At 41.5% G+C, this 12,350-nt stretch overlaps 1 pseudogene; it reads left to right on the top strand.

Moving 5' to 3' along the window:
* Positions 1-214: 214 nt before the first annotated feature.
* Positions 215-11,642, top strand: LOC130403042 (ADP-ribosylation factor GTPase-activating protein 2-like; annotated as a pseudogene).
* The last annotated feature ends 708 nt before the right edge of the window (positions 11,643-12,350 follow it).

The following is a 12,350-nucleotide window of genomic DNA, read 5'->3' as shown; positions in this document are numbered from 1 at the left end:
AAATCTGCTGGCGTTTCGCAAATCGCGTACCCAACTCCTCACTGGAGAAGCCTCCACTGGTGTGTGTGTGTGTGTGTGTGTGTGTGTGTGTGTGTGTGTGTGTGTGTGTGTGTGTGTGTGTGTGTGTGTGTGTGTGTGTGTGTGTGTGTGTGTGTGTGTGTGTGTGTGTGTGTGTGTGTGTGTGTGTGTGTGTGTGTGTGTGTGTGTGTGTGTGTGCATTGTTTTTAGCTCAGGAACCTGGAACTAATTATCAGGAAGTAAACTCACCTTTCCAAGTAATTGGTAGCCCTAGTTTGTCATCTGAGCACATTGTTTACAAACTGGCATTCATTTGATTCAGACATTAGAAGTTTAATCTTTTAAGACTTCTTCTTTGTTCGACTTCAAAACCTTTTTTGTTTGTCTACCGATTCTTCTCTAAGAAAATGCAAGATTTATTTGTATTTAAAATAGTTATAGATAATGCAACTCCAATATAGTTACATTACCCGAGATGAATGTGTTTGAAAACAAACATTCGATTTTGATCGAAAGAGTAGTGTGTGGGGATGCTTTGGCATACTTATCTTTAACCCACTGTTTTGTCGTGTTTTGTTAATCAATTATTGCTGAGTAGAAATATTCTAACCGCACTTAACCTTATTTTATGGCTTGTTTCCTTGTCATGTTCTGTTGGGTTTTGAAAGAGCCTTAATTTGCCTGCGACTTGATGTCATGTCATGGTTTGTTGTGCTACAGATGTCAAACCATCCCTCATTGGAAAGAAAAAGCCCATGACCACTAAAAAGGGGGTAAGTGTTTGGCCTCTTCGAACATGTTTTAAAATCCATAGATTAATGTAGCATTGCTCTCGAGGGGCTAGATTTGTAGCACCTCTACCAAACCATCAAACGTTGTCTGCCTTTCCCCCCAGCTGGGGGCCAAGAAAGGCCTGGGTGCCCAGAAGGTGAGCAGCAAGAGCTTCTCGGAGGTGGAGAAGCAGGCGCAGGTGGCGGAAAAGATGAGGGAGGAACAGCTGGCGGAGGCCAAGAAGAATTCTGAGGACTCCATGTAAGTCAAGAGTCTTTCATTGCATATATGTATTCTTGAAATGGTATTGCATTTCAGCATTGTGGATCAAGGAATTAGATTCTGTCACGTTGCGGCTCGTGTTTGGCTGATCATATAAGCCAATAGATTTTTTTTATATTGTGCGAGAACCACATTCCCGAGTTCGGTGACTGGTCCCTCCTTTCTCGCTGCTTTACCAGATATTTGAAACGTAAACAAATATAGTTTCCTCCATCTCTGCTTCCTCCCTCCGTTTCACAGCTGTTGTGATTTAACAAACATTGATAGCAAACAATGAACCATCACGGAGAAGTTGCCCTGATAAGATGGATATCAGTCTAATATCTAAATTTGGTCCTTCAGATGCAGGTGAATTGAAGTCAAATCAAATATTCTCGGCTCAGATGGCTGTGCCTGTTCTAAAAAATGGCACTACTATAGCTCTTAAAGTTTGATTTAAAAAAAAAAAAAAAAAAAAGACTGAACCAGATTGGATTTGCAATATAGATTGACTGTATTGCTGTACAGTTAAGTAATGGCCTTTTGAAGAGCTACTCATTAGACCTCAGAGTCAGACCTTGCACTTTAATCTGTCGAAGCGCACCACGAACATTCTATAAAACGTTGAGGACACGGTACATCATTAGTCGGTTGCCTTGTGTAACTGTGGGAATAACCAAAGAAAAGTTCCTCTCAAATGAATTTTTTCCAGCTCCAAAAACGTTGTTAAGGAATAAGGGAAATACCAGAGGATAAACACACAATGCGTGTTTATTTCAAAACATGCAGTGCGAATGATAAAGTGCATGGCAGGGGTTGACACTAAGGTTTCAAAAGCACTTGCCCATCGGGCAAGTACAGGTCAGCTTGCCCGAATGTAATGTTCACTTGCCCAAATTATAATCAGAATCGTGAACGGGCCTCTTTTTGCCAGGCACCCGGCCTGGTTTTGGGGGGGCTCAGAAAAATCATCCTAGCTCAGACTGAAGCTGAATGTTAGCTTCCACACATGTGTTTAAAAAATAACAAACTTCTCTTTGTTTACTTATTTATCGAGCGGTCACATCGTGCCATGAAGTGATTTCAGTCCACAGTTGCAAGCTATCGCCAAGTTATATGTAGACCTGCATGATTTGATGCAAATGTACATAACTAAATGTCAGAGGTAGGAGCAAAGATATGTCTTTTTTAACTATCAAGTTTCTTGTAGCTCTAACTGAATAATCACAATCGCGTTTCTAGTAGGGTTGTCAGTCACGATACTGGATTTTCTAACTTCAACACTATTCCTGGAAAAAGTTCGATATTCTATACCATTTTCGATATCAGGGGAAACGTTTTTTTCAGGAAAGAACATACCCAAAGTAAAGAGATTATATCTCCACAACTGCAAGGGCGATAATGTCATCTTTGGGCCAAAAGAAAGATTGTTGTGCAAGTGAAATATTCAATGGGGATAATACTTGGTTAAAGTGAATAAAGCCATGGAACACAGCATAAGTGGAAGATAACATTTCCACCTGTAATAATTATCAGTATCAGTTGGTCGTTATCAGTTGGGAGCGCTGTCTTACTATGAGACACAAATAAGGTAGATATCTTACAATTTTGACACTTGACACCTCTATTTAAAGTTCAGGGCAATCGAATGCACCAAGCCAAACACTCGCAAATAAATATTCGGCCACTAGATTGCCATACTTCATTTTTGGTTGTTAAAAGAAAAGGGGACGTTTCTTCTTAAGTTGTTATTTGCGAGTTTTAGTCACAGAATGATATGGTTTGGACTGTTGGAATAAGTGGAGGCTCAGCTTTCATGTAATACAGTAGTTTGTGAGGGTCCAATTTCGTGAAAAAGATCGCTATTGCTGTGCGCATGTGCACAGTTATGAAACACAAAACCGTGTTCTTGACTTTCCTTGATAATTTGCCTCAATCCAAAGTACTTCCAAACTGCACTCCTCCATCACTACTCCATTTAACTTCTACCTAAACCGTTCGCGGAGGTGCTGCACTTGAGATGCTAGCTGTGTTGGCTAACCTTTAGCGAATCACTGCCAGAGACCGCACTGCGAGTGAGTGACAGAAGGCGGGGCTATATTCGCACTGAAGCGATGCGTGTCTGTTAACTCGCTTTCCGAGAGAAGAGAAGACAATCAATTGCAAATACTTCTATTTTGTGTGGTTTTGCGGAACAAAAGGTTGTTCTGCAGTTTCTAAAAACATTTGAATAAATAGCTTTTATATTAACATCCACCCAAAATCCACTTGCCCGTTCGGGCAACCAGAAAAAATCTCAACTTGCCCAAACATTTTTTTTACTTGCCCCGGGCAAGCGGGCAACTGTTAGTGTCAACCCCTGCATGGTGTTAGAACATTAGTTATTCTTGCAACCGTAGTGGAGAAATCGAGACACCTTCCTTGGCACTGGTTCAGGCCCAACACCTCCACCCACCTGTTGATTGATTGGGCGTGTCGGTACAGCTGGTCTCATGCACGTCAGGCGAATACAAAGGGTATCGACCCGCACAATTGTTTTCAAATTCCTTAAACCTCTCTTTGTTCCTTGCTGCTTTTGTTCCACTTTGAAAGAGAAAGGTTAACCAACTGAACAAATGTAAGAAAAATAATCGAAGTATGGTTCTATAAATAGTTGGCTGTTGCCTGTTGTCTCCTTCTTTTTATTTTCATTTATTTATGTTCAATGTGTTAAAGGGCCACTGGATCAATACATTATATCCTGTTGGGGTAGTGGTAAAGAGTATTTAAATAATTTTGTTTTCAATGTACTGTATTTTTGGAAAATAGAGCAGTGGCTTGTATCCTGTATCTGGTTTTACTTAAACTTGGATCGCCATTAACTTCAATTAACCACAAACGCTTACTCAATCATCAGTTGACCCGCAACGCAGTGTTGTTGCGGCCCTAAGGAACATTATACAATTTCATGCCAGCATTAGGCAATAACACGCAGTATTTGGGTTGTTGGCAAAGACGTGTCAAAAAATAGCAGTTTCTACAGTGCATTACATGTGTGCCATGATATATTAAAAATAGTACATAGTACTTGGCACTTCCTTGACATATATATGGGGTCAAAGTTGATCGACTATGATTTGAAAGATGTCAATAAAATCACATCCTATAACCGATAGATGTCCTGCAGTGGCATGTCACATCTTTACGATCAACACGTTCAGAGCCTCCCACTCACACCCCTCTCAAAGCCGGGTTATGCTGAAGGCACGAACAGACTTGATGCCGTGCATTTGGCATTGCGTAGCATTGCCCCGGCCCCTCGCTCAAAGTGCTTAAAACCAGGAAATGTATTCAACATAAATTTGTAAGTGCTGCAAAATCATACTTCTCAATAACATGTCCGCGTCGCGATGCACCTTGACATGAAAAATCTCCCCATGTACTCCTCGCCCTTCTGCTTCCTTGAGTTTCTTTGTTTGCAGGCAACGCCCTACATCCATTGCAATGCCTTGGCTTTGAAAATGTTGTTTTTATTCATAAATTGCATAAACAACTCGTAAGGTAAATACTCCAATGACGTAGAATCAGTAGAGCCATTAGTAGCACAGATGTTAACAACATCTAATAATGCAGATTAAATTGGCAAGTTCCACAAACTTCTTTAAGAAACTCTTTCCCACGATAGCAAAGGGAGCCTCAATGTGTTAAACCGGTGGAACCGAAACTCAGGTAGTGGTATTTGTGGTTGAATTTTTATTTTATTTAAAATAAATACCCAACCCTGACAAGAATACTGCAGTGCATCGATGGTAACCACTAGGGCTGCTCGATTATGGAAAAAAATCATAATCACGATTATTTCTGTTAAGGTTGAACTCACGATTATTCCGACGATTGATTTTGAGTTTGAAAACATGATGTATTTATTCAGCATGTCTCTCCTAGAAACACTTTTTAACTGAGAACTTTAAAATTTCGTTTTAAAAAATAAAATAGTCCAATTAAAGGTTCAAATCAAATTAATATACAAAAATGTATCCAGCTGTTCTTTCTACACAACATTTAATAACAATAAATAAATAAATAAATCGAAAACTCGATTATATTAGTTTGTGATCGTTTGACGCTAAAATCGAAATCGAGATTGAAATTCGATTAATCGCCCAGCCCTAGTACCAACCCCTGATAACAATACCACAGTACAATCTAGTAGTGGGTCTAACTGGAGGAAAACTATGCTACACTTTTGTTTCGTTTTTTTAAGAAGATTATGTATAAGTGGTAAGCGTTTTGGCACAAACTGGCAGCCGCGCATCCTTCAGTGGATGAGGTGGGATACCGGCCCCCCCCGACACACTTAGGCCCAATCCCATTTCTACCCCTTACCCCTTCCCCTTCAAAACAAGGGGGAGGGGGAAGGGGAAGGAGTAGAAATGGGATTGGGCCTTACTCACTCAGTCACTATGTAGGGAGCTTTAAGTACCTGAAAGTGGAATTCATAAGCTTTGGGATTTCAAACTGTCAGCAGAGCACAAATAATGAAAGCACTATCCCACCCTAACCCAACACTGTTTGTATGCTTCCACCTGGTCCCTGGCTTCAGCGTGGCCTCCATGCGTCTGGCCTACAAGGAGCTGGAGATCGACCGGAAGATGGAGGACAAGAAGATCCAGAACATGGAGGGCAAGAAGAGGGAGCAGGCCGAGAGACTGGGCATGGGCATGGGCCACCGCAGGTGAGTTGAACGATGAGCCGGACCAGGTCGGGACGTCATTGAACGGCCTATTATGGACTTGGATACCTCAAAGCACCCACCCATTAGGTGACACTCCTCTCTGTTCATCGGAGAGGCGTCGATACATCCAGCAGCTATTATACAAAAGTACCTTGTGGACCTCAATCCCGTCCACTTGAGTGAGTGAGTGAGTGCCCGTGAGATATGGGTAGTGCTCAGAGGAGGCACGGATAATCAGACGGTGGTGGCTTCATGTGTTTACCCCCGTATGTTTCCAGTCGCCTAGTCTGGAGCACCGATTGGACGGAAAGGCAGTGTTTCCCCCAGCACTGTATGGTATTGTTGTTAAGGCGGGGCCTTAGCAACAATAGGGCCCCGCCTTGACTGCCAATGTATAAAAATAAAAATTATATATATATTATTTTATTTTTTTCAAATTCCAAATCGGCGCGCCTGAGCTTCCATTTTTTTCAAAGGCGAGCAGGATACCTTGTGCTCGTTTTACACTGAACGCAAGTTTTAGCCACTGGGGGACGATATGCAGGCTAGGGGAACTCATTAATGTTAGAAAACCTCAAAAAGGGAGATTTTCATGCCATGGGACCATTTTAAAGATTGAAAAATACTTGATAGATGAGAGGTTCCTTGTGTACCACATAACGTCATAGTTAATAATGGTTGGTTATTGGTTCAAAAAATAAATTACCAACCAACCTACCTGCATGCTCTCGCGTTCTCTTGCGCACAAAGCCTTCATGGCCCGGCCGGAAACCGCAGACCTTTATGGCCTCACCCGTGCTCACTCACCTCAAGTGCCACAAATCAAACTGGCCTCATACATACCGAAACCCCTCCGCTGATGTGTGTTCTAAGAACCAAATACAATCTAAATGTGACCTCTGTCTTCACAACTATTAATTGAGCTTTCATTTACAAACGATGCCTTCTGCATGTGGAGGTGGTTATTACTTCAAATTACTCAAGTTAATCTCGAAAAGTACCGACAACATAAATCACGTGTGATTTATACATTTCACCTCCATGGCCACTAGAGGTCGTCATCCAAGGAACGATGCATATTAAAATCTAAATGTGATCTCTGTCTTCACATGTATAGTCATATAGTTGCCATAGCAGAAGTATATGATTTATCATATACTTAGGACGGATTGTTGGTTGATTGGGCAGTTTTTAGTCTGTTTGTGCTGGAAATTGCCATCAGAACATCTCAGATATTCTATATTTTATCTCAAATTATTCAAACTTGATCACATTAGCTTTTTTTTTAAATTCCTCACTTTGTTTCATGTTTACACTGTTTACTCATTTAGACTCTGTTCAAATCCCTTCACTTGATTTAAGCCATTTTACATTTCTTTACGTTTTAAACTATGTGGCTTTATTAAAACATACTTTCAACTTCACTTTGCGTTTATCTTTATTTGGCCTACCTTGTGACAGTGAGACGTTATTTACGATTTATGTGCTTCGTTGTGTGTTTACTGTGGCATCTTTCTTGGGCCAGCGCCATGACTCACTCTGTGATGTCGGAGATGCAGGTGATCGAACAGGAAACTCCTGTGGGGATCAAGTCTTCCACACGCTACAAACTGGACCTGTTTGACGAGCCGGGCTTCACATCTGGTCCCCCTAAGTATGCTTCAACCCCTTTTTGTTCCTTTCACCAGATTAGGTTCTTGTTGTTGAATACAATGTGCTATAGTATTTCAGATAAGATGTTGCTGGTGGTGACCCACTGTCTGTAGGCTGTTTGGAAAAGAAAATGGATTGAATATGAAGTTTACCTAGAATGCGTTTCGTCCTAACGAACTGCGAGAGTGTGCCCGCTAAAATGCTGATGTCGACGCTGACGTCGGCGCTGCCTGAACGTTGTAAAAAAATGTCTAATTTGGCGGGTGGAAAAAACCCAATCTGGCAACACTGCCTGGACGTCCGTCTCTAACCCCTCGTGTACTCAAACAACAGCTCTTAAATCTCACCTACAGTGGCTAAAAGTGTGTGTGTGTGTGTGTGTGTGTGTGTGTGTGTGTGTGTGTGTGTGTGTGTGTGTGTGTGTGTGTGTGTGTGTGTGTGTGTGTGTGTGTGTGTGTGTGTGTGTGTGTGTGTGTGTGTGTGGATACAAGGACAACCCGTTTACCGTCGGAGACAGTTTTGGGTCCGCTGGGACACTGATGGAGGTACAGCCTCCTTTAGCGCCTCCTGGGCTCTAGACAAAGAGGAGCCCAAAGAAGAGGTCACCATTTCAAGCATCCAGCCCATAGGAGAGAGGTACCTGCTTATTGACCCTCTCTGTTGATGATAGATTATTGGAGGACTCTTGCATTCCTGGGCATGGATTTGTGATTAAATCCTTTTTTTGTTTTTACTTCTCCCTCTATTCTTTTTGGAGTTAATCGGATTATTGGGCAACATGCATGCCTTCCCATTCACAAATTCCAGGGAAAACAACTGTAGATCCTCCTTTATTTTTACGGGTGCCAGTAGTGAAGGGGTGTGTGTATGTTCTGCATGCCTCCAGGCTCCCCAGCAGGAGGAAAGCGGAGGTGTCCGTGCCTGTGGCCGAGTCCAGCGAGGCTCGACAGAAGTTTGCCAACGCCAAGGCCATCTCCTCAGACATGTTCTTCGGCCGGGAGAGCAGTGCGGACATGAGGAACCTAGGCCACAACCTTATTGAGTTTGATTTACTCATTCATTTATTTATAATGGCCATCCATAGAAGGCCTGTTTCAGACATGAGATGGATCCACTAAAGTCTAGGAGGCTTCATTATGACAAATCCCATTATTCCCACTAGTAAGGCCAGCCATGCGTAGCCGGCTACTGTTGTCCACTCATTTGATGTTGTTCTTCTCAGTATGATACCAAGACAAGACTGGAGAGCATGTCTGGAAACAGTGCCATCAGCTCAGCTGACCTGTTTGGAGAGAACTCGGACCGCTCAGCAGGTAACTCATTGTTTTAAATCGTTCAATATTAAATGGCGGTGGTGTATCTGTGTCAAGTGTCCTTTATTATGTCCATGGTGGAGTCAGAGTCAGCGTTGAAGGAGAGGGGGTAGGACCATTTGAGTTGTGTATTTTCAAAATCTGCTGGCGTTTCGCAAATCGCGTACCCAACCTTTAAGTCATTGTTTAGGGGTAGTATACATTATACAACCCGATATCACGCGATTTTGTGTCCATGCTCAAAATTAATCAATTGAATTGTGTGACATGATTGTCTGACCTTTTTCATGCTACACAGCATGACATTTAAACCAAAAATCTCAATTAAGTATTTCAATTGCGATATTTTCTTAGACCTGAGAAGGGTTGTGCGCAGATAGTACAGTGCACCCTCTAGTTATAATTACATCGAAACAACAAACGCAATAAACTTAAAGGGTAAATGCTGTGTATTATAGATACTCAGATTTCTGCAGCAGACCTCAGAAATGGAAACTAACCACGTCCCTTATGACGAAATATAGACTATATTCGTGCTGGACTAAACAAAATGTAAACCCATGCATTTTGAGCGGGATAGTTTCTCCGACTTTTTTGTGCTACATGGAACAACATTTAAAACCCATGCATTTTGAATGGAAGATTTTCTTCGACTTCAGAAGGGGCGGGGGGATTCACAGAAAGTTCAGTGCGCCAACTGCTTTGATATCAAAACTAAAAGTGAAAAGGTTGTGAAGGGGTTTGGACACATTTTGACCAATCCAATATATCTATGTATATCTATCGATATCCAACTTGTTTCAAGCAGAGAGGGGAATAGAAGAGTAGAGAGAGAGAGAGAGAGAGAGAGAGAGAGAGAGACAGAGACAGAGAGAGAGAGAGAGAGAGAGAGAGAGAGAGAGAGAGAGAGAGAGAGAGAGAGAGAGAGAGAGAGAGAGAGAGAGAGAGACAGAAGGGGTGTGCGCAGATAGTACAGTGCATCTTCTAGTTATATATACGTCAAAACAACAAATGCAACATAGGGTAAATGCTGTGTATTATACTCCGATTTTTCATTTTTTTGTAGCAGACCTCCTCAAGAACTAAAATACTCAATGCACACTCAGGATGAGGAAAGACCTCTCATACATGATAAATTAATAAATTGTTTTGAATAACCTGCCTCGTTAAATAAATTAGTTAGCCTTTTTGCTTTCACAAATAGGTTATTGGCTGTGTCACTACCAAATCTGTCCATGCGCATCTCTCGGAGTCAAGTTGATTACAAAAGTTATCACATCCCAGCGTCCCGCATCTGTCACAGGAATCTAGAATCAATATGTTTAGGGCATGTTCAGAATATTGTGTTCATTTAAAATGTTCATGTATTAAATAAAGGACATATGCGTTCATGGTACAGAAAATGAAATAATGGCTATACGGCAAACAAGAGCATATGGATCTATATGATATCTGGGGGGCGGGGGAATTCCAGACAAAAATGGAGCTCATGCTCTACATGTTTGAAAGAAATGTTGTGTAATCAAATATATCATTACTGTTATTTCAGAACAGAATATACCCCGATTATAGTCCCTCAAATCCCCCAGATAAGCCTGAAAAACGCTATGAGCAGTTGGCTAACTAAACATCATATACAATCACTGAACAAAGATTATGACAATAAAAGGCCCATTAGAACTGTTATCAAAACGCATTTTGATGCAGAAACAATGTTAATATTGTATTTTCCACAGATCAAATGAATGTCATCCATGTTTGGTTTTTAGCGAGAGCAGTGTCCATAGCAACCACCATACCACCACGTATCCATAACTAGAGGGTGCACTGCGCATCCCCCCCCCCCCCCCCCTTCTGAAGTCAAAAATCTCCCCATTGAAATGCATGGGTTTACATTTCCTCTGTGTAGCACGAAAAAGTCAGAGAACCTTCCATTCAAAATGCGTGGGTTTACATGTCGTTCTGTGTGGCACGAAGAAGGTCTGAAAAAACGCTCCAATTCAAAATGCATTGGTTTACATTTCGTTCAAAAAAAGTCTGACAATCATGCTCTGGGACAAGATTCAATAGACACATTATCATAAGCATGAGCACGAAATCGCATGATACCGGGTTGCTATAGAGTTGTTACCCCTATATACTACTATCTATACTACCTAGCTTTGTCCAAGGAATACTTGTACTATAGGTATTGCTTGGAAAAACACATACACAAACCTACTTACATTTCCTTCCAAATGTGTGTTTTACTTAGGACAATGGTAACTTCCTATTTTTTAAGAATCTTTGAGCTCCAGTCTTTTAAATTTGTTGGAGACTTTGATCAGGTAAACAAAGTCTTTTTTTTCCATCTATTAAGTATTAAGTCTCTTAAAAAATCTATAATATTCTGAGCCACTTTTTCCACTTCCCCTTTCAATGCACCGCGACCCCCTGCCTGCACACGTCCTCACATAGCCTTCCTACAATCCCTTGCCCCATGCAAACACACATCCAATACAAAGTGAATGGTAGGCGGCCTCGAGTGTGGCACACATGGCCTCGAGTGCCACACTCTAGGCCACGTGTTTGGTGGGGCCGAGGAGGAACAAGGCAATTACAGAGCCAATTAATATTTTTCTCTCATCAACACGAGAATCATGACGTTTTTATTTACCAAAGTTGATGTGCTGGTCATATTTCATATTTTTGTTTGCGTTACCTTCTGTATCAGGTAAATCAGTGCAATTAATGTATATTGAAAAATATATATCAGGAGAATTGAGATCCCATTTCTAAATAAGAAAATCGTTTTATACTTTCTTTCTTTTCAGAATCATGCAGTCCTAGTTCTTACCTTGACGATGTTGTCATGGTCGAGGCGACGGATGATTTTAATTTCCCGGAGGGCGTGCTTGACGCTCTGGGGGTCGGTAAGGACAATCTTCTTGACCGCAACACATTTGTCACATGCAGTGTCTACGGCGCAAAACACTAGGCCATTACCTCCATAGCCTAGGGGCTTTAGGTCCATGTAGCGAGGACCAATGTCAAAGCCATGTATGTTCATCAGGGACTCACACTTTTCAGCCATTTTGTGTTATGAGCTTTAACCACTCCCTAGTCACTAACTTTAATCAAGACCAGAGTTTAAGTCCAATGAAAAAAATGTAATAATGTGGCTTTCTGTATTCCTATTTGGATGTAAATAAAATACCTTGCAGAGGTGATATGCTTCCCCGTAAGGCCTACAACCCAAATACAGGAGATTAATCTATGGTCAATCGTCTTGCCATTGTATTAAAAAGGGAAGCAATGTTTACGTCCAGTTAGGCAAAAAAAAACGTATCGTTACAAAATAAACTTCTAACAACAGCAATGTAGTGGAATTTGAGAAAATGTAATGTTGAGTGCATCCTCAAAGGGCAGATACGTTGACAGTGGGACTGGTCCTGAGCTGTTTCATACTAGCGTGCCAAAAGGGCAATGTTCCAGGACTTTATAAAAAAAAATCCTTGCAGTTCGCCTAACTTGTCTGTATATCTGAAATGTGTTCGACCTTAAGTTTTCCAAGTCTTTCCACCCTCAATGATCAGGTGGCTCAAGCTCACCACAGTCGCAGTCGAAACTATCCTCCATTT

Source organism: Gadus chalcogrammus, chromosome 14, assembly GCF_026213295.1.
Source record: "Gadus chalcogrammus isolate NIFS_2021 chromosome 14, NIFS_Gcha_1.0, whole genome shotgun sequence".
Classification (NCBI taxonomy): Eukaryota; Metazoa; Chordata; class Actinopteri; order Gadiformes; family Gadidae; genus Gadus; species Gadus chalcogrammus.
Note: the sequence above shows the minus strand (reverse complement) of the source record. Positions and strands in the feature narration are given on the sequence as shown.